We start from the raw sequence: 24341 nt of genomic DNA, 5'->3' as shown, positions 1-24341 counted from the left end.
AGTCCTAAAACCTCTGTTGTAGGCTGATTGGCATCTCTAAATTGTCTATAATGCGTGAATGGGTATGTAAGTGTGTGTGATTGTGCCCTGTGATAGACTGGCATGCTGTCCAGGGCATACCTGCCTTGTGCCCTGAGTCCCCTGAGATAGGCTCCAGGTTTCTAACGACTGAATCATCCTTGCTTGAAATTCAAGATATGTATAATTTCATGGATACGTTTTATTTAATGTGTGTCAAGCAAAAAAAAAATGTGTGCATTTCAAGTGAAAATGAATTGCTTGCTAAGAATTTATTCTTTTGCATCAAACGGGAGGAAGCAAATGCTGTTTCGAATTCTGTGCATCACATGATCATTACAGTTAAAGCTCATACATCTATACTGAGTGTATAGGTGAGATCTAGGTATGACAGTAAAGCTTCTTTGACTTTGACTTTGAGATCTAGGCTGGATCAATGTGCACACCCTGCACTTTTCACTGATTCGCTCAGGTGCCTTTGTGTTTCCTCTCAGTGTCATTGGGCAAAATCAGTCTCCTCATTCCAGCACCGCATCTCTCCACTTCACCACTCTCATCCCAGTGAACATCGCCAATTTGGCCATCTCTCACTTTCATTACTGTCCTCCCTTGTCCTAATTCACTTTTGTTCCTGAAATGGATTTCTCTATCTGTGAGCACTATCACTCTAACAGTGACCCTGCTCTCTCACTCTCTCTTTCTCTCCCGCTCTTTCCCTTTACACTTGTTTGCACAAGCTTATAATTTTCTAAACTGTCGTTTCACTCTAATTCATGCAAACGCACACGCATTTGTCTCTTCATAGCACAGCCTGGTCTCTTTGTGAGGCAGCAGAAGAAAAAACAGAGCAGATTTTAAACTGCTGCTCAGAGCAAAGCTAATGGGCTTCTTCCACTCCGCACTACAGTTACTACTGTTTACTCAAAAATTCAATGAGTATGAGCGATGCTTCACACAAGCTTAATCTATTTCATTCAACAGATTCCTTCATTTGTATTTAAATTAAGCTTGAAATTCATTGAGACCTCTTTGTGCAGCTCTGCCCTAGGTCTTCAACAAGACTCCAGGTTCTGACCCTTTCCATCACTATGTAATTATGTGACATTCAAGACAATGGTGCACATGCTCCTTCTTTATTAAATATTATCTCTCCTCAGTAGATAGACGAGGTGTCCGGTATACTCTTCAGTGATTCCATTAGAGGGCTTAGTATAAACTAAACTAACTAGTATTCTGTGAACTCTGAGTTATCATCTGTTTACCAGTGTTATCCTCACCTACAGTCACAAGCTGCTAGCAGTTACTGAAAGAATAAGGTCACAACCACAGGCAGCAGAATTGAGGATCGTCCTCTGGGTTGCTGAACTTTCTCTCAGTGATAGGATGAAGAGGCTGGCAATCTGGGAAAGGATCAGAGTAGAGCCACTGCTCCTCTAAATCAAGAGGAGTCGGTTAGCATGCCTCGAGCACCTTATAAAAATGGTTTGGGAATGCTTGAAGGAGGAACTGGAATCCATCACTGATCTAAGCTGAGTTTCTCATCCAGTCTCCGTCATGACTTCCAACAGGAAAAGCACAACGATGAATGAATGAATGAATGAATGAATATATAAATGATTGACTGCTCTGCAAATCATCTAAACTCTATTAAACACTGTGGACTGCTTTGCACTCTATTAACTAGGTGATCCGGCTAGCAAGATTAAATTCATTCTTAACAATGGTGAGCTGAAAGCACCTTGACTTACAGGGCAATTTACATCACAGAGGGGGAAAAAACCTTTAAAAATAAAAGACGCAATTCAGAAAGGCTAAATTTCTCCAACCAAACCCTTACGTAAGGTAAATTCCTACCTCAAACACCTCAAGTTCCCAAGAGAATGAATGAATGAATGAATGAATGAATGAATAAATAAATAAATTTAAGTATATATCTCAGCTTATAATGAATCCATGCTTCAGTTCTTATTTACTAGAGATATTTACTAGATAGTATCAGTGCTTTTTTATATTCATATATTTATGTGTGAATGTGTATATGTGCTCAAGTTGGAATTAAGGAGATTTTCTGTTCCCTCACAAACTCTCCCAAATGGCATACTGCAGCACTGGCTGTCTGGAACTGGAGGGAAAGAAAACCTCTCGTGTGCTTGCATTTATCTGGGTTCATATTTATTTCTATTAAATTTGTTTTTAAAGAGTGATTGGTTTATATCACTTATATTGTATTTCATGCTTTTCCCTTGTACAGTTGTCTGTTTTATAATTCTGCCTCAAAGCAAGACAATCGGGATAAAGGCACATGTCATTCCAATGATAGTAAATGTAGTGCAATTTGAAGGCTATTGAATATCTTAGGAAATAGAACATGATGGAAGGAGAAATGTTTGAAGAAAGCGGTTTAGATTTTGGCAGATCTGATCAAAGCAACACCACTTTTGCATACATCTCAGAAGAAATTTGGTGCAAAAAGGCTAAATTGCTGCAGGACTGTGTCTTTGTGAAATATCACTACTAATAATAAGATAAAATATGCTTAAAACAGACACTATACAAGAAAATATGGAGCCGGTTAAGACAAAGCTACAGCGCCCGATTTAGTCGGCGGCTTTAGATGAACGCAGGACACTACATGAAAAATGGAAACTAATGAACGCAGCTTTCTGTATACTTAGTGCCTGATGTTATTTTAATTACTCTAGGAGGAGCTTTTAGAATATTTGATAGCTTATGCCTTCCTTGGGATGAGAAAAACATACACTCTTGTTCTGGGAGAAATAGGGATGTCCCACGGCTACTCTATGACAGTGAATTAAGCACAGATTTTTTAGCAGTGCCGTACTGGATTATTCATGCATATGTGTTTTTAGAGTCTGTAAACCCTGATTTGAAGGCAACGGCATAAAAAAATCCTCTCAATTTGTTTCATTCTGTATGTGTAACATAAAAAGCCAAAGTAAAACTCCCACCCTAATATCACCCTTCCATATGAACTGAATTGGAACGTATCTGTGAGTGTTGCGAGTGAGACCATCTTAAATGTCTGCTACTTAAAAAAACAGCCTGTGGCCAAGTGTTTACTATTGAGGCACCTGACTGAGAGTTGGTGGCCGATGTGAAGTAGATTGATGGCAACTACCCCAGCACAGCTGCTGATAGAGACCCACCTCAGCCATCTGTTTACTTCTCAATGAGAACCCACATTCACATCATTATCGAATCATTTAAACTCTGTGGAAAGATGTATAAAATGTGCCTACTTAAATTTATAGAGTGCCAGTCCAACAAAGATATAAATACGCAAAACCTGGCTCAGAAACCTGGGTAATCATTGGATAACATAAACCCATGCACACTAAGCAATATAATGCATGAGGTAGGGTTGCAGTACAAAAAGTAGGGCTTTCGATACAAGGCATTCCATTAAATATGTGTGTGTATCAGAGAATACATTGAAAAGACTGCAAGATAAGTCAATTATTATCATAACATCCATCCATCCATTTTCTATACTCGCTTTATTCCTACTTAGGGTCACGGGGATCTGCTGGAGCCTATCCCAGCACACATTGGGCGAAAGGCAGGGGTACACCCTGGACAGGTCACCAGTCCATCGCAGACAGACAACCACACATACTCACTCTTATGGGAAATTTAGAATTACCAATCAACCTAATGTACATGTTTTTGGTCTGTGGGAGGAAACCGGAGTAAACCCACGCAGGCACGGGGAGAACATGCAAACTCCACACAGAAAGACCCCTGCCTGTTCGAACCCGGCAATTATTATCATAACATGTTCATCATAAATTGTCATTATCAGTGATACAGTCAGAAACATTCAAGCCCGGCTCTGAAAAACTATGAAACTTCCTCTGTATCCTGACTCGTGTAAAGCCTATTTCTTAGCACACAGTTTAAGAAATCTCTGAAGTGATTGTTAAGTTCATGTCTGAGCTTCGGAGACTTGTGTGCCTTGAACTAACAGCACAATGTGAAATAAAGCTTCCCGTGCTTCAGACACACCCCCTGAAGTCACACCAGCAGAGTTGACTCTTTTTTTTCACTTTGTTTTAAACACCAAATAGGGTCTTTCCAGCACAAATAGTTTACAAAAGAAGAAAAATGTGAGTCCCTTTTCCAAATCACTAAATCTGTAGCGCTTTTTGTGCACTTTTTCGAAACAGGTGAATATTTTGCTAGCACCTGGCAAGTCTCTGGGCCAGAAAGCTAATGTTTAATTAAGCATGTTTCATCTAAAACACAGCTTTCGAATGCAGCACACAAATCGCTGCATGTCCTTATTCATTTTCCGTTATTGTACTTCCGTCATAGTGAACGATTTATTCCGTTAAAAGAAAGAAAACCTAAGACGTACAATCAAACCATTGAAAATGTACGGTAACGAGATGCTACTCTATCGAATCTGAAGTATAACGGTAGATACCTGTCTACTCCAGCGCTAAGAGAAAGATTTGTAAGAGGGATATTCTCTGGAAGCTCTTATGATCCTGAAAAGCCTGTAGCAGTATGAGATACATATTTCATCTTCATTACATCATACAGTTGCAGTTGGCCAGCACACACACACACACACACACACACATATATACAAGCCTGTAGCCTACAAGCCAGACAAAATGTGACAAAACAACAAACCATGCATGCAGATACAGCAGCGATGAGTCTGGTGTACAATAAATGTACAATTCATTAACTATGTGAAGCGGTTAGTAAGGCCAAGCTTTGATGTCTCAGTGATGTCAAGTGAAATATTTACGCTATACCCCATACTAGGCAGCTGCATAAAAAGTCCCAATAGATTTCAGACATCTCTCTCTGTCTTTCTCTGTCTCTTGCATCCTCTCTCTCTTTCCTACTCTCTCTTATTCCACTCTGAAGCTCTTCTCATTTCCTATTTCGCTCTGTCAAACAAAGTGAATTATTCATGTCCCCACTGTACACTTTGCCTTGTGCATAAACTGGCCAGTGCATGCGCATTCGGAATTCAGAAACCACCACCATGTGCTGGCTGTTTAAGGAGCCAAACATATGGCCGTGTGTCTCTCCTGCGTGACGTAGATCATACCTGAACCAAAGAGTTTTCCATATTAGTCCCTCAGAGTGCCACACTAGCAGATGCCACCTCCACTACAGAGACCAGCCCAGGAGACCAGCACAAGAGACCAGCAATGAAGAACTCAAAACTGCCTACTGCAATTACCTTTAATGATTTATAGACATCTGGCCTTGCTTCTCCATTGCTACTAAATAAATATTTCAAATTTCATTAATTTAACTGAACAATCAAGCACACACATATATATATATAACTTTGTGTATGTGAATAATTATAGGCAGAGCTCTACAGCACTATAATAAACAAAATGCTGGGAATTGGCTAACTAAATTTTTACTTGGCAAAGTAAAAATTAGTGCAACAAAAAAGTTCCAATAAAGTCAAACAAGCCAAAAATGCTGAGCTCCACTCAGATGATTCATAATGGCGTATTGTGAATTATATTCAGGTCTGAAACCATAATAAACCCCACACTGAACTTCTGACAAGTGTTGCTGAATCTACAAAGATGATCGCAAGCAACTACAATCTACTGATGAAGAAGACTCTCTGCTGAGCTCCATGATAGAAAAAAGCGATGTGAGGAATGAGACTAATACGATTGGAATATGAGCCGCAGTTACAGTATATAGCTCTGTTTTACGAGCTAGTTATCTGTATTGACTGACCGATAATTAACTGCAACTCACAATCGTCTCGACAGCTTTTAGAGGGTTTAGCTCCAGAACTCTACTGGGACGCCATGTGTTCTGCCTCCTGCCTGTATACACGTGTGTCATGTTTAAGTATAAAACCAATTAACAGCTCTTCTTCAGAAAAGAAAAACGAACACATAGAAGGTCATGGATGCCATGATAAGAGCGCTGAACAAAAAACAGAACTCAATGAATGCTGTGTTTCGTCCCATAAGCGTACTGTTTCCTGTCCATCAGAAAGTCAGTGAGCCACCGCAGATGGCCGGGACAGCTTGGTGTGTTGGAGAAGTGTGAGGACTGTCGCACTGAAATATCCTGACATAGGAGGCATACATTTTAAAAGCTGTAGAGTTCCACATAGGCCTGTGTTCCTATGTGAGCAAAAGTGGTCCAGTGTCTGCATGGCCTTCGGTTTGAAAAGCAAGTCTTCTGTGGGCTTGCATGATCCCTGAAGTCGGAATATTTCTATATGCCTCTATTTATGGTGAGATTCAGATTAAGAGCTTCCAGATATACAATGGGCAATCACTGGGCTATTAACTACTTCACCGACGAAGGTGTCCTCTTCGTAATAGAACTTTCCGGTACACCTGTCTTGCCTGAGCACGGTCATTGACAGATTGCCCGTTTGCCAGATTTTAAGAGTACCCTTGCTTTACTGATGATTCCTTCTATTATAGTCTGTAAATGGCCTTTTCACAAAGGCCGTTGCTTCAACTCATCCACGCTTCCTCTTCTTTTTGTCTGCTTGATTTCTTTGTGTCAAACAGCAGTAGTCATTAAAACTCAGGATAAGGTGTTGAAACAGTCTCCATGTGTTCATGCAGGTCACTAGTGCCTGCTGTGCAGAATCAAAGACACGCTGTTCTTCATGTATTACTTTGCTCGTGCAGGTTTTAATTGTGTCGAGAGAAAAGCCTTGGCTGTCATTAGTTGCTCTTTAAATGTACGCTGGAAGGAGCAATATGCATTCTTGAGTGTAGTAATGATCAATTACAGAGGACATTTACATTACGGAAGTTATTTGTTTGAAATAATGATTTTAATGGCCTATGGTACATAATGGCCATTCATATAAGTAGGACCTGGTAATACCAAGAAAAAGAAAAAACTGTAAAATCATTAGAACATGTACAATTAAAAGATGGTGTTCCATCTCTCTACACTGCCACCAGAGTATAAAGAGATTCGATTTAACAGCTCATAGGTTCAGGGTGTCTTTTCTATAAATATTGTTTATGTTGCTAATAATCAAGCTTGGGTATTTTGAATAATGACAACTACACTGATATTAAATAAATTTTTTTTTTTTTTTTACAGTGCAACACTAAGCATAGCCTTAGAGTCACGGTGATACCCCTAGCACTTTTCACACTTCTGATTGGCTCTGCAACTGAAATATCAGTAAAGGTGCTGGATGAAAATGACCTACAGTATACAATATAGAATAGTATAAAGCTATAGACATGCTTTTGTCTTAAATGTCTATATTATACCTTTTACATTATCGTCTTAGTAAATATGTAAAAAAAAAGTTAATTAAAAAAAAAAACAGTGTTTCAACTAAATTACCATAATTTATTTTTAAGTAGTGGGTCAAATTAAATAATAGACCACATATCTGATATAAACATAATCACAAGACAAAGAACAATAGCAGATGCTCTGAACAACCTGCCAGCCACAACAGTGTACTTAAGAGAGTATATGCTGCTTGCATACAGATCCTTACAACAAAGTCCTTTACAAAACAACAGCACCTGTCATCATTTATCTATAACTGTGTAACAGAAGTATGATGGAAGGGAAAGCACTATTTTGAAGGGATTAGATTTACATGGGGTTCTGGGTTAACTTCCTGTTTTACTCTGAAATTTTACTGTCATTAGTTGGGGTCTTTCTCTGTTGTTGTTGTCGTTCTTTCAGTTGTTTCCTGTTAAGGGTCTGCCACAGCAGATCATTTGGTCCGCACGTGTAGATTTGGCACAGGTTTTACGCCGGATGCCCTTCCTGACGCCACCCTCCCATTTAATCCAGGCTTGGGACCAGCACTGAGAATTAACTCATCGGAGGCTGGGTTAGCACCCAGCCCAGGAATCGAGGCCAGGCCACTGGAATGCTGGACCTCCAGGAGGCCTTTTCTCGGTCTTTCTCTAATTTTGTTATATTCAGCGCTGAAACAGTTTCACTTTTGTTGGCTCACCTTGCATTGTTAAAAAAAGAAAAAGAAAAAAGGGTGACTGTTGCTAGCTCACTATATAGTCTCGTGGTGTGCATATCACTGACCCTTCCCTAGATGTTAAACCCAGTTACCTAACTCAATCTGAATTTCCTTAAAGAGTCAGAAGCATGCAAAATAATGATGGAAAGAAGCCATGTGAAAGATGCCGTCTATGGGCCAGTTTTGGTCCATGTTGTTTCCTGGATGTTGTTTCCTCTCACAACTATATGAAAAAGCAACATCATTAAGACCTAAAATATTCGATAATTTTATGCTTTATCATGATGCTTGACCTGAACATGTCAAACACAAACACAAACTGTAACTACACCACACGGGTAATTCATAACTAACCCTGAAAAGTCTGCATGAAGGCCCAAAACAAAAGGTGGAGACATACTGAACACAATTCTACCACAACACAGTGTTGATAGAGGGCAGTGTATGCTATATCCATCACTTTTACAGCTCGTACAGATGGGGGAAATATTTTTCCACAGCCGTTCTATAACACAGTATATACCATCTACCAGCTTTTGAAGGAATTCTGGGAATTTAAAAGAAATGCGTAATGGACAAACATGTTTAATGTTTTCTGCTAATTCTGGAACATTTTCCACGTGAAGACAAGTATATATATGAGGAGTGGACACATCCCTCAGCCTCTAGGAACTCGGACATGAGAAAAGGAAGCTTCACACTGGAGACAATTCTGCCCAATTGATTTTCAAAGGCTCTCAGCTTTCAAAGAGGTTCAAAAGCAAAAAATGAGGGCAAGCAAGTGAGTAAAAGGAGCCGGAGAAAGAGTGAGTAAACAAGACAAATTATGTGAGTGTAAAAGAAAACCAGACAGAGGTGGAGGTTTAGGGTTAAAGGTAAGACGGGTTCATTTCATGCTCTGTGATTGCTCTTTGGTCTTGCCAAACCCTAAGCATGTGGATCACAGAATCACACAAACTGTAGCAGTAAGCCACTCTTATTAGCATCACTAGTTGCATTATTTCCAAATGTCTGAAATTTTTAGAAGAGAAAATCTGAAGGCCATCTTTCATTCTGACAGATCCAAATTAAGGCATTCGATGAATCTGAAGACATTTGTATACTCAAAACCAGGGGCTGTTAAAACCCAAAACATGAAATAACTGCAAATGTTCAGACCTTTGCAGCACACACACATTAACACTGAAATACAACATGTTTTATGGGTCAGCACTTTTCTCTACACTTTTGCTACATCTGGAAAAAAGAAAATTTTCAGGTCGGCTTCTACTCGACTCCCGTGATAAGGTGAAGGAGTGATATTTCTGCTTGCCCAGACTGGTTAAAGCTGGTTTGATCTGGATGTGACCGATTCAATATTATCCTGATGTCTTGCATCTCAATCACCTCACATACGCAAGTCGGTAGAAAGATCCCCCCCTTCTGCCTCGGCTGATCACTAGAGTGGCCTGTTTTCACTGAAATGCTGAAAAATACGCTGTTAGATAAATACAGCAAAATATATGGCAGTAGCTGTTCTGATATGGATAGGCTGGATCATCAGATTTGGAGTTACTGTTACAGCGTAAAGTGGATCATTCTTTTGTGCTGTAACATGCTTTATTCTTCTTACACCACAGCAACTTGCCAAGAGTACACATTTATGAATGTACGCATAATACATTTAACCATTTCTAGTTACATTTAGACTTGTGGAATGTTCACAAAAAAATGAATTCACTCTGCAGCCTCTCTTGTATTAAAAAGAGAAAGAAATACACAGCTTGTCATCATAACAAGAAGCTAGAAAGTGCAAAGATGACTTTTGCAAAGAGCTAATTCTGGTCCTTCTATAAATAAATGATAAACTGGCTCCCCAGTATCAATAGGTATACATTTTTAATAGTTCCATAACATAATTGTTTGTAATTAGGTTTAGATTATGTGTCTCGTTCGTCATACAAGTCCTTGGGAATGAGCCGTGAATCTGAATGTGTTACTCATAAACCTGGGATTGAAATACAGTGTCAGAGCTGCTGATATAGAAAATGAATGACCAAAACAGCTCTGTGATATAAATGCAGATAATTCTAATAATGAGAGAAATACATTATTAGTGATGCTATTATTATTGATAAGCAAAGATCCAGTGTTCCAGATGTGTCTACTGATAGACCGTGACACGCTTTCATATATGCAATATATATTATTTTATATATAATTCATAGACCAGTGGGAATATGTTAAGCAAATACTGCAAAAAAAAAAAAAAAAAATCAGCAAAAAAATCTGATGCAGCGTCTCTAGAAAAAGCGGGTGGAGATGCAGTTATAAATAATAAATAGAAAATGAAGCATGTGTAGTTGTACTCTCATTGGTGCCTGTCTTTTCAGACACCATGTAGAACAACTATGTTACCATACTAAACACGCCAACTGTGTGTCAAGTCATCTACTATACTATCCATATTCTTTACAAACCAGAATCAGTACAAACTACAGCTTGTTTTTTTAGACACATTAGTTGAACAGCTACAAATATCACCTTCTGGCGAAGAAAATTGTATATTCCACTCTGAAACATGACGAATATGATGAACGTGACTCCTGTACTGCGCATTACTTCTCTCTTCAGTCAGGCAATCACAGGTGTTGCGTGGGCACAAAAAAAAAAGATCTCACACTCCACTTAAGGGGCTTTTCTTGCTTAAGGTCTAAATCAGGGGTGACCAATCTTATCCAGAAAAGGCCAGCGTAGGTGCTAGCTTTTATTCTAGCCAAGCTAAAGTCTATTGAAAGCCAAGAACAACTGATTAAACAGGTAGAATCAGGTGTGGCTCTTGCTCAACAGGAATGAAAACTTGCACCGGCCCTTCGCGGATGAGATTGGACACCCCTGGTCTAAATGATTCCTGAGACAAAAAGTTCACTCACTATGATTGAATCAGTGCTATAATGCCATTCACAATCACTGTTTATACTGCAACCCTATCACACCGACTATTCGTTCCTACTCTTATACTGCAACCCTATCACACCGACTATTCGTTCCTACTCTTATACTGCAACCCTATCACACCGACTATTCGTTCCTACTCTTATACTGCAACCCTATCACACCGACTATTCGTTCCTACTCTTATACTGCAACCCTATCACACCGACTATTCGTTCCTACTCTTATACTGCAACCCTATCACACCGACTATTCGTTCCTACTCTTATACTGCAACCCTATCACACCGACTATTCGTTCCTACTCTTATACTGCAACCTTATCACACCGACTATTCGTTCCTACTCTTATACTGCAACCCTATCACACCGACTATTCGTTCCTACTCTTATACTGCAACCCTATCACACCGACTATTCGTTCCTACTCTTATACTGCAACCCTATCACACCGACTATTCGTTCCTACTCTTATACTGCAACCCTATCACACCGACTATTCGTTCCTACTCTTATACTGCAACCCTATCACACCGACTATTCGTTCCTACTCTTATACTGCAACCTTATCACACCGACTATTCGTTCCTACTCTTATACTGCAACCCTATCACACCGACTATTCGTTCCTACTCTTATACTGCAACCTTATCACACCGACTATTCGTTCCTACTCTTATACTGCAACCCTATCACACCGACTATTCGTTCCTACTCTTATACTGCAACCCTATCACACCGACTATTCGTTCCTACTCTGCCAACAAAAGCTAAAGTCTGTTAATCAAGAAATAACGTAACGTAACGCAGCAATAACATCCTTTCTTCTGTTTTCAAATGCACATTCCATCTAAAGCTGTAATTAGATACGAAATAGTACAAGTGAAGCCCGCAAAATGGGCGAAATAATCACAGTTCCGTCATAAGCGATGACAGAGAATTATATCAAGGTGCCAAATATAAATGCAATCGAGCTGGCAAGAAAAGAAAAAAAAAAAAAACCCTAATTATAAAAGAGAGCGTAGGAATAATATAGAACTGCAGCCAGAAGGACAAAGCAGATTTAAAACTGACCGATTAAAACATCACTGCTTCCTTATAATGAGTCCATGCTGGCTGACAGCATTAGTGTATTCTGGTATCAAGACTGAATTAGTGACTATAGATCGTGACCCCTCACTCTGTTAAAGATTGCTTTTTGTTGTACTATGTGTGAATATGATGTACCAAGTTATATTAACACAGTGTTTCCATAATTCCCGTGCCTTCACTCCTAGGCTCTTAGAGAGTCATTTGTCTGGTTAATGTACTGCATAGATGAATGTAACAAAATTTAGCAAATGAAAACCTCTTGAATATAGCCGGGATTTTCTACTATTTCCTTTTGTATGAGCATAATAATCCAAATATATATACGATTATTAAATCCGTTTCTAGATATATGGTCTCATTTTCGGCTTGAAATAGTCTTGTTCTATTGGCAGATCGTTTCGCTAAATGAATACATTTGGCTATATTTGAGGTCTTGCTAAGATGTCATTTGATATCAGGCAGTATTAGCTTTCGATAGAGCTTTTACTTGGATCCTTCTCAATAAACGAAGGCCTTTGTTTTGTCATTTAACATAGAATGCAGTGGTTTTCCCTAAGGGCAAAGCAAAATAAATAAATAAATAAATAAATAAAGATCCAGGGTGTTCGATGGGAGCTTTTATCTACGATTATAGGAAGCAACACTTGCCTAAAAGCCTACAGATGTGTTTACCACTGTTTTACGAAAATCACCTAATGCACTTGGACTAGATTTAGTACTTTTTTTTGGAAAATCATTAAAGGCTCCAAATAGAACCCATTATAATAGCTTGTTCCTATCAGATAGGGTTCCAAGACCAATAAGAACAGCATTGAGCAAAAGATCTGCAAAGTTCTGGGGTCTGGTTGCCATTCTGCAGCATGCAAAATCTCCTGTTCCGGTTGTACTAACGATCTTTAGCAGTCACTCTTTATGTCATTAGATTTTGAACATAGCTATAGAAGAAACAGTCCTGGTTCTAAACAGTAAAAAAAGTCTACACTCAGGAACCTTGCATTTCACGATGAATAAATCAACGAGCAAAAACCAAAAGATCTCAGCTTTGCTTGAGGCGTTCCATTAAAGAGGAGCTGAATATCTCCGAAAGTAAAGAGCAGGTGATTTCCGTAGACGTATTTAAACCGCCATCGACCATCCATCAGCAGGCTGAAAGAGCAGACAACATCTTGCAACACAAAAAGCACACGAAATACAACAATTGGTCAAAGCTGTGAGAAAAAAACAAAAACACACTTTTGTTCTGTATTATGGCGAACAAGAGAACAGCCTAGAAAATGTCTGGCTGTGAGCGGACTTGCATCTCCACCATCTATTAGATCACACTCAGTACAGAAACTGCTCCAAGCCTCTGTGCACCGTGCCAACCCCTTCCCAATTCCCCTCGCTTCAGAGAAAATAACCATCAAGCCCAAAACCTCACATTTTCTCAACCTAATATCATCCAGGTAGTGAATAACTTCCTAATTTCACATCAGTCATCTCTGCTCAAACAATATACTTATATTTAAAGGATTTATGTTGGCTGTTTATTTTGACATATCGCACAGAGACACCCTCCTAAAAATTAAAATCTACAAATCTCTGAATGAATCTTGAATCTTTGAATCCACAGCAAATACACACGAGGAACTGCTGAGCAATAACTCAGACACGACAGGAAAAAATGGCAGCCCTCACAGTGGTTTGTCAAGAATTTAGAAAATAATCTGATTATTTTAATCTCGAACCATGTGACATTTCCATGCTCCAAGCGAACCACAGTACGGCGTTGTCGTGTGCGATACTGGCAGATTGGAAGGTGTGAACCTGACTGCAGCCTTCAGCCTGAGATGTTTAATACGTTAGAAACTTGGATAATTTCCCTTTCAGAGATATGTGTGTGTGTGTTTCTGTGTGTGCGTGAGCCAGTTCACGATGCACCAGTCTAATTTATTACCACAGCTAATTTCCTCTTCCAATCAGAGCTTGCATTAGCTCTCAGGGTTTCCCTGTTAAAGAAATCCATATTTCACCTGCTCGGTAGAACTGCAGCCTCATTCAGCACAACTAAACCTAATGACCTGCACATGGCTCCCAACTCTGATTACACTCGCTCTCTACACACTCTAAGATATAAACACACACACACCCACACAGATTAGTGACTTTACTAATGACAGGGTATTCTCTAATGCACTTGAAAGAGCAAACAGAATGAACTGGGCTGGAAGCTGATGGTTTTAATTCAGCATTAACAGACACTAAAATGCTTAATAGAGATACATATATGTAAAGGAGCATGGACTACACTGTTAAAACATAAAGGTGTCAGAAACAACGCAATGCCAGACCAGAACCGTTTAATTCTTTAACCTTTTCTTTGTGTGAGGAAGTGGAGGTTAGTTAGGCAGCCATTTTTCCTCATAGAAAACTCATAGAAGAATCTGCATCCAGCACATGAACCAGGTCTCCTGCATGTACAATGTTGGAACAGAGTGTCTCCATTTTAAAGTTCTACATAAAACCTTTCTGATGAGCTAGAACCTAGAACCACTGAATACACCAGAACCTTGGCATTGTGCTGACTTTTTCTGGTACCTTTATGTTTAATGTACGCAAAGGAAATCAAAGCACGCACAAAGGAAAATCATCCAGGCATCATCCAGAAAACATGCAGCTAGATGTGTGTGTGTGTGTGTGTGTGTTTAGAGTTGTGCTGTTTATGCTCTTAGGCCTGCAATAACTATAGCTGTCATTCATTCATTCATCTTTAGTCAGGATCAAGGTGTTTCTGGGCACTAGAACACACACACACACACACACATTCATACACACACCTGGATGATGCCTGTGGGAGTTACAATAATCTTTTATATCCACTTTTATGCACAATATTTTGAGAATAAAAGTTATTATTTTTAAACATAATACTTATCAGAGCAATGTACATGTGTTAACATCGAAGATTAAGTACTGGAGTTATTCTTTAGTAGGCATATGTGTCTTACAGATCCAGAAGTACTCAAACTAACTGCACATCAGTCGATTCTTATTAGCATTTGACCCTAGAATGAGACAACAGTGCGGATTTATTCAGAAGAAAGGACTAGATGAACATTTTTAATTTGGTCACATAACAGCCAGCAATATGGATTCATCATAGGATTTAAGTTTATGATACGAGTTTGTATGACATAATGCACAGGGGGCTAAGAGCTTCCAGTCCTTCAGGATTGATATTTTTTATTTTCAGTCTTGTTGTTTCCTATGAAACTACATAGGCATGCAGATGTATCCATCCCTGGCCTGTGATCCATCCCTGTGATTCTTAATGACCCAGTGTTGTTCCATTTTGTATATACAATTTTGTCATACTATAATAACCCCAAAATTTACCAAATTTATTCTTGTAATCTTGAAATCATAGGAAATCTACACTACTGAAGGGAGAACATGTACTGAAACTCCACACAGACTGTAACCTGGGAACAGGATCAAACTCTTTACATCGAAGTCATAATCTACCACAGACAGAATAATAATACCAAATATAACCAAATAATAACAAAAATAATACCAAACCTTCTGTCAAAAAGGTGTCTGCTCAGTCACACGTAGTCCATCACTTCTGTGCTGCCATGATGGCTAACAACGATCTGTCTTGCCTTGCTCGACCCTACCACTTCCCTGGTTGGTGCTCTCTAGCATGGATTCTTTCCCCCTTGCTTTTGCAGACTCAGATACTCACGTGGTGAAGTCCTCATGTCGAGTGAAAAGCCTGTAATCAGTCAAATATGAGCTACTGGAGCATATTGTATATAGATTAAATTAAAACTCAAATTGTTTGTGAATGCGACTAAACAATTAGAAGTGGATTTTCACCGATGGAAGAAGCATGTAATATGGCTTTGATCTTTAGGGAGATAAACCCACTCCAGAAACTCTAGCAGCAGAGGCGGCTCTAATTGTATGTGTTATCAGGAATTGGATCTGAGTTGCGGCATTACAAAACCATTTACACGGTGCAGTCGATTTAAAACGTGTTGTTCACACGCCACTTCTCAAACAAACTTAGATCAACATGCAAAAACTCCCAGAAGATAACGCTGCTTTCTCAAACAGTCTAATAACCATGCAGCGTCATGTTCCCAGCCCTGGCCTCGGCAATCGATACTCCACAGAGCTCACCCCAAACACTCATTCTTCTCACGCTCAGGTAATGACTTAACACCCGTCTGAGCGTCAGTGGAAAGGCAGGAAAGAAAAAATGAAATGTCCCTCAAACCGCTCCCACGGGAGGATATTAACTACAGGATTTCAGATCTTGTTGTTACTTGTGTGGCTCTGGTACAAAGGTGAGACAGAAAAATAAACTGCCCAATAAATGTAGAAGGTCCCTTCGACAGAAATAAAACATCTGAAGTGTAAACATTGAAGTCTCACATATATTAGAATCATTTAAATATGTTTTTCTCACATCATTTGCTTTTTATTTGCTTGTTGTTTAGTCATATAAAAAAACGTCTTTATGTTTCTTTAGCCATTAATTTTTACGACAATAGTGTCGAGTTTACAATTTTACACACACACACACCCAAAAAATACAACTCCTTTCCACTTAAAACAAAATATGCATTTGGCTAAAAGTTATGAGCGTGTGTGTGGAATATGTACTACGTCACATTTTTCTGTCTGTCGCTATGATCGTTAATTTAACCGCTAAAATGTAGCAGTTGTATCGTGTACCATTACATACACACACATTAATAAGAGTAGATGATGAGTAGAAGGACAGCATTGACTACAAAGTGATTAGGGTTAACTTTTAGAGCTGGTAAACTTGATACCGGTAGCTATAATGATCGTACCATGTGGAAAGACCAAAGTCAAGGCAGATATGAGAAAGATTCTGATGTGATGATGAGTCCATCAATACCCAATAATACTGTATGTCACACAATAAGACTAACACACCATAAAGGTTGCATATAATACCTAATAACATGAGGTTCATAACTCACATCAATATTAGTCTCAGTCTCATATGGCTCATATATCACACACAACTGAAAAACACTCCAGGAGTTTCGGAGTCGTCATCTGATTGGTTAGATTCTACTGGATTACTAGTCATGTAATTTAACAGTCCGTTTGGAAACAAAGCCACTGCGACTCTCTGCTTCCGTCATGGAAGAAAGAAGCCGTAGTATTTACAACTGTGACAGTGAGCCTGTATGAGGATCAGCTAAATCAGGGATCCTCAAATCTGGCCCAAGAGATCCACTTTCCTGCAGAGTTTAGCTCTAACCTTAATCAAACACACCTGAGCATGCTAACCAATGTCTTCAGGATCATTAGAAAATCACAGGTAGAGTGGTTTGAGCTAAACTCTGCAGTGCATTGGCCCTCAAGGGCAAGATTTAAGGAACCCTGAGCTAAATGCTGGACTTTCCAAATGATGTGAAATTCATGGTATAATTCATTAATTTGCAGGACTTTCTTAAATCCGTGATTTATGGTTACACGCTGGTCTGACGCTGACTTTACATTTTCACTCACCTGAATGTGACACCGAAGAAGAAGATGAAGAATCTGTGATTGGGATCTTTGCATGTCACTGATACACCTTCTTGGGCGGTCGCCAATAAAAGCTGCTATGGAGTCCAGACCGTTTGCTATCAGTCTGAAGGTCTTGCTAGGTGAGACTACATTAATACTGGCTATGAGGAAGTTTCTTAGTATTCAGAGTCAGGTTACGGAGCTGCTCAAAGGCCCATTTAGATTATCAAAATGACCTGCATCTGAGATTACTTGATATTCCTTGACTAGAGGTGTCCTGAGATGGGTTTTTCAATAGCTTCAATACCACACCACCATTAAACGCAATCATGAAACATTTGCTACAAAATGCAGAGTGAAGAAACGGATCGTGTTATTTTCATTTTAGCAAAACAATCTGAGATAAAAGCAATAGAGCGTTTTAAAATGAACAAATATACGAAAGTTCTATAAAGATGGCAAGTATTCAGTAACCATCTAATAGGTGTACAGTATATTACCGAAATATTTCTACATGAATAGCCTTGAATTAACTGTAATTTTTAATGACTGTTATTAACGTAATCAATTTAATAACTGCTGATCCATTTATCAGTCCTAGCAAAGTGATGCTTTGTGCATATGATAAAACAGTGGCACCGGGGTTACTGGAGAACACTTCTCCTCCGTCAAGCCGACATAATGCAAGAAAAATTGTCTTAAATTCAAGGTCAGCATGAGACACGGCTCTCAAATCCACACACGCATTCGTCCAAGAGTATGAGATTTCATCATTATCTCTTCACTATCACAAATAACTCAACTTTCATTGAGACCCCTGGACAGTTGTTGATATTTTTTCTCGGTGAAAATACAATCTTTCGGTTTTTCAGGTGTCTGAAACACAGCTGTGACTGTTACATCCTCTCCCTGCTGGTGTCACACTCGTTTCAGTGAAGTGCTTTATCTGACTCAGGCTTTTCTTCTTTCTGCCTTCTACAAAGATACTCGGAGAATCGTCTAATCTCCGCTTCAAGAATTTTAATGGCATACATTCAAAGGCCCGGGCACAAAAGCTTGTTTTTTAAGTCGGTAAATAGAAACTTACTTTTGATGTTCATTACCAGAACACGGCTCATAAACATGGGGAAAGCCAGATAACAAGGCTTACAATGTGATGTATGAAAAACACCAGGGGCCCATCAAAGCGACATAAATCTGTGGCAAAGATTTAAAGACTACAGAAAAACAAATACTAAACAAAAACTCCCAGACCTGCTAATGTGTTCATCATCACATTCATTACACTTTGCTCGATTGTAGTCGCTGAATAATTCATACACGTTTCTTAAGTCAATGGACTCAATATCAAGACCAGACGTCTTTTCTTAGAGACTTTAACCAATGTGTTTTTCAACGTCTATTAGACCAATTGGATTTTCTTTTATATACTGATGGGGAACTCAGTCTGAGATTAGCAGTTTGTGCCACTTTCTGAATGAAACTATAACCGAAATGATAAATTAACGAAAGTGTGGGCTGGATCGATATCAGTGATTTTAGACCGGAAAGAAAGTAGTGCATTTTAATTGTGCCTTCTCTGTTAATAAGCATTCAGTGTGAAGCAGCTGTGTGTAATGTAATGTGCTGGCTATCTTGTTTTGCTAATGTATTTGCTACCATGACAGCCACTGCCTCAGTAACATTAGTGCATATTTACAGTGAAATATTAGGATCATTATTTTAATAAATAGATTAATTTTCTAATCTGGGTTCAGCCTGAATACACTGAATAGATCGCTTATCTCTTGTACTTTTTTTTATACAGGTCTACCTGATGTGTCTGCTTCATGTGTCTGGTCCAGTTCTGATCCTCACATATCCGTTGTGGACACTTTCAGAGGGACAGAGGTCAGCATGGGCACTCTGCAGCTCCATATACAGTAAGCTGTGATACACTGCGTGTTCTGACACCTTTGTATCAATAGCCAGCATTAACTTTCTCAGCAATGTGTGCTAGAGTAGCTCTTCTGTGGGATCAGACTAGCCTTAGCACCCCATGTGCATCAGTGAGCCTGGGCCGGCCATGACCCTGTATATATATATAGATGATAAAGATGGCAAGAATGTGGTTCTTGAAGTGGGCGTGTTCTAGGATCTTTTCAATATTATCAGCCACTTGTACTGACGGAGAAGTCACACAGACTGTCCTGTTACATGAAAAATAATACACCAAAGTGTATCCTTAACAAGATGTCTCCTGTCTGCGATTCACCAACAATTACAATTTTGTATTTAAAACAAAACTGTTTATCTTTGGATGTAATATCGGGGAATGTCCAAGAGACAAGTTACTTCCTGTTCTAACCTATATTACAGCACGAAAAATCTCTCTCTCTCTCTCTCTCTCTCTCTCTCTCTCGCTACAAAAACACAGCTTGTCATTTCACTAAGAAACCCAGAAAGCGTAAACAAACAAAAAAAAGACATTTTCTGTACTGTTCTTTTACAAAGAACTCACAGAGACCCAAGACTACTTCCATAAATGTTAAATAAATATTTATTTATTTCCTCACATCACCACCACATGAACATTATATGCCATTTCTGTTATGTCTGTTAGACAACATTTGAATTTAATCCGTTTATTATTAATCTTAGATTATGTGGTATGTCTACCGTACATATCCCTGTGTATGAGCTGTTACTATAGAAACTGCTGTTTAATGCGTGGAATAAATAAATAAATAAATGAATAAATAACTGCATTGTAAAATAACACAGTAAAGTAAATAACACTTATTAAACTAAAATTACAGTCACAATGCCTTGTCCCAGCACTGTGAATTATTTTCCTTAAGCCCATTACTGTGGCTTATTTCCTGCATGATAGTAGAGGTGTGATAGAGAACCTACAGAACTTCCATGCTTAGAAACTCTTGGTTTTATGCTGAGTTGCTGAATCGGGTCAGGAAGAGAATAAACACACAGGAAGGAAGCTGCTGCTGTATCACTTATTCACACCAGTTTCCATCTAATGCAAAAAACCTGCTAATTATTCTGATAGATAATTAATCAGATCTTTCTCACACACACACACACACACACACACACACACAGAGACACACTCCCTTTCACACTCCTTTCTTTCTCTCTCTCTCACACTCTCTCTCTCCCTCATGCTCTCTCTGCCTTTCTTTCTCTCTCTCTCTCTCCCTCACCCTCTCTCTCTCTCTCTCTCTCTCCCTCACACTCTCTCTACCTTTCTTTCTCTCTCTCTCCCTCACACTCTCTCTACCTTTCTTTCTCTCTCTCTCCCTCACATTCTCTCTCCCTTTCTTTCTCTCTCCCTCTCCCTCCCTCTCTCTCTCTCGCTTTCTCTCCCTCTCTCTCTCTCCCTCACATGCTCTCTCACTCCCTTTCTTTCTCTCTCTCTCTCTCTCTCAATTAAATGAAATTCTGTTCAAGGAGCTTTATTGGCGTTCCTGAATGTAGTAAAATATTGTGAAATGCCATAAAAACAACGCCAACAACACAGTGACTGGAAAGGATTTATATAACAATACTCTCTGTAATAATACAGATAGTAAAGACTTAATAACAACAGTGATTGCAGTAATAACATGAGCATCATAATAAAAAATATATATATATACAAAAAAAACAGAAAGGTAGGATTTACAGTGGGAGTCTCTCTCTCTCTCTCTCTCTCTCTCTCATTTCACAGTTTCCATTAATACACTCTGCACCAAGATAATGGCTAGTTTGCACAGCAACACACAACAAACACTTAAAGAAAAAATACTCAAGATCTGATATAAAAGACTAGGAAATGCACTCAGCCCATTCATTCCTAAATGAAAATGTTATTAGCTGCCCTTTTCGGTACACTGTTGAAGCTATCTAAAGTGAAAACTTCAGCAGAATTCTTCTGTTTTTAGTAGTAATAAGTGCCACGCGCTGTGTATCTAAATTAAACGCATTAACAAAGGCACTATAGATGAGTGAAGAATCTGAGGAACCACTCCTGCTGCCTTCGTTACATGAGGGTCTATAACCTGTTGCTGTCTCGAACTCTACCGCATGTGTGTGTGTGTGTGTTGTTGCGAGTTTCATTAATGCAGACCTATCACTTCTTCCTCTAATTGGAGTTCCGCTGTAATGTGATTAAGGCTCAGACTTGTGAACAAAGCCTAACCTTGTGTTAATAAGTATTCCTCAGGGTTCTGACATAACCGTTCTCCTCCAGCCAGCTCAGCAGGCATGACAAGTCATTAAATAGGAGAAAATGGCCTGTTAAAATAACACAGACCACAAATATACACGATATGGCCAAAAGTTTGTGGACACTCGACTATCATTATCGTTATGAACAACCAATGCCACGTTTAGTCTTCTGTTGCAAAATGCCTCCACCATTCTGTAGATGTTGGAGTTTGTGAGGACTAGAGATCAGTGAGGTCAGTTGCAGTGAAGGGAAATTGTTTTGCTACGGCATGCGAAGACATTCTCTATAATTATGTGCTTACAAACAGTTTAGAGGAGAAACACATATGGGTGTGATGCTTAGATTTCTACAAACCATAAAGTGTTCAAAGCCCAGACATTGAACTAGTGTGTGACCTTGACCTAAAGCAGAAGCGTGTTCGTGTTAGAGTGGTGGAAATAACAAAACATCATTATCAACAATTATTAAACGGATTATAGGGGTCATTAGCCATCATAACTGTTCGTTGGATTTAATCCAAATCTCAATTCAGCCTATTAAAAGAAAGCAAACTGGACCTAATCCCTGTTAGTGCAAAGTGCAGTGGATGAGCTGGATATTTGAATAGTCAGTGCTCAGGGTGGTTGTGTAATTTATTTCACAGTCAAAGAGAACCCAATTGCTTGAGAACCCTAATATAAAAGTGATGAAGAAGTCATCACGAAGCATGTCAAATAGCGAAGATCATGCTGAGCTCCTGATTTGCTCAGAATACTGCAAGGCAGCTAGGGAGAACACTTCATACATGTCAAAGATCATCCACGAAGGCATGAAACAGCACTCTTCCACAAAAGAACCCTGCATTGTAATGCCTTACTGATGCCTGATCTCTCAGCAGTAAGCACTGCTAGCAGATTTGTGAGTGTGAGCAAAACCTGCTGTAGAAAAAACTGTCACTATGCACAAGCTGAACCTTCCGGGCTCACTAAATCACTGAACGAGAACTGGTTTAGACACATTAGACCTCACATGACACACACACATGAGGCTGGCACTCATACCTAATGAGTGCAATTACCTTGTCTAATATGTTACATAACCAAAACGGTTTATAATTAAACAAAATCAAAGTAAAACAAGTCTCTAGTTTCTTCCAGATCTTTCACTCTTTCGAGCTTAAACTCTTTCAATTCTTTCATGAAAAATAACCAGTTCATTTTCTGCTATCCAACTCCAATATAATCCTAAAGATTATCTAGACATCGTCCACATTTCTGTAGAAAAATAGAACGTATTTTTCACTCTGGCATGAAATGCATCTGCCACATTTCCCTCCCATCCACCAATTCATCATTAGCGTAAGCTAGTCTGTAACCCAATTGTTTAAACATGTGAAATAAATGTCTGTCTCTGTTGCTTCTACCAAGCTGTGTCGAAAAGTGGCGAAAAACACACAATTAGACGAGAGGCACGTCTCCATTATGCAGAAATGCTAATCCTGCTCCCGCTGAGACACCAGCGTTGTAACAATTAGCGAGTAGAGGGCATTATCCCCGTGTTTGATATTGAGATTTAACAGAGGAGGAGCCTTAATCAAGATCAATCACTTCTCACGAGTGCTCACATGTTTACATTGTGTTACGTGTACTTTGGAAAAAGGGACGAATTATTTTGTGTCTGCATTCCAGCGAAAGCAGCGTGTGTTGGAATCGTTGACTGATGCTAAACTAATCCACTGACTTTAGTTCAGTATTTTGTTGTTGATTAATTGGTACTGATTAATAGTTGAAGGCATTAAGTTCTTCGTTTCTGGCATCACATAAGCAAACAAATTCAATAATCAAAATAGCTTGCAGTGAATTGCATAACAGAAAAGCTTGATACTTTGTTGGTGGAAAAGTTAACATCTGCTAGGACACCTCATTGGGCTGAAAATGAACCCAGCCTTAAAGGAATGCTCAAGTCCACTGCCTTTCTCTTTAAATAAAACACGCCTCCCGACTCTCTCTTGATCACAACTCAAGGCAAAAGTAAATGCTTCATGCAGTGCTGGTCAGCAAGTAACAAAGTTTTACAAATCAATTAACTTGTAAGTAGGTCATCTATTAATTTTTTTATTATATCATATACCATATACACTATATTGCCTAAAATTTTTGGAACACCCCTCCCTCCAAAACATTGAATTCGGGTGTTGTTTTTCAGGGGTTGGGCTCGGCCCCTTAGTTCCAGTGAAAGGAACTCTTAATGCTTCAGCTTCATACCAAGACATTTTGGATAATTTCATGCTTCCAACTTTGTGGGAACAGTTTGGGGATGACCGCTTCCTGTTCCAGCATGACTGTGCACCAGTGCACAAAGCAAGGTCCATAAAGACATGGATGAGAGAGTTTGGTGTGGAGGAACTTCACAGAGTCCTGACCTCAACCTGATAGAACCCCTTTGGGATGAATTAGAGCGGAGACTGTGAGCCAGGCCTTTTTATCCAGCATCAGTGCCTGACCTCACAAATGCACTTCTACAGGAACGGTCAAAAAATTCCCATTAACACACTCCTAAACCTTGTGGAAAGCCTTCC

General features: G+C 39.2%; 1 protein-coding gene across 9 annotated transcripts in view; it reads right to left on the bottom strand.

The window, feature by feature from the left end:
* The window catches only part of shank3a (SH3 and multiple ankyrin repeat domains 3a), a 253618-nt gene that overhangs the window by 184265 nt on the left and 45012 nt on the right, over window positions 1–24341 (bottom strand). Inside the window, exon 2 of one of the 9 annotated variants that reach the window (XM_058388449.1) lies at window positions 15601–15796. The exons of the other annotated variants lie outside the window; for them this stretch is intronic. The gene's annotated coding sequence lies outside the window, so the exon portion shown is untranslated. The remainder of the gene's footprint in view (window positions 1–15600; window positions 15797–24341) is intronic. 9 annotated transcript variants of the gene reach the window in all.

Source organism: Hemibagrus wyckioides, linkage group LG04 (genome assembly GCF_019097595.1).
Source record: "Hemibagrus wyckioides isolate EC202008001 linkage group LG04, SWU_Hwy_1.0, whole genome shotgun sequence".
Classification (NCBI taxonomy): Eukaryota; Metazoa; Chordata; class Actinopteri; order Siluriformes; family Bagridae; genus Hemibagrus; species Hemibagrus wyckioides.
The sequence above is the reverse complement of the archived record's forward strand: the minus strand, read 5'-3'. Positions and strand labels throughout refer to the sequence as shown.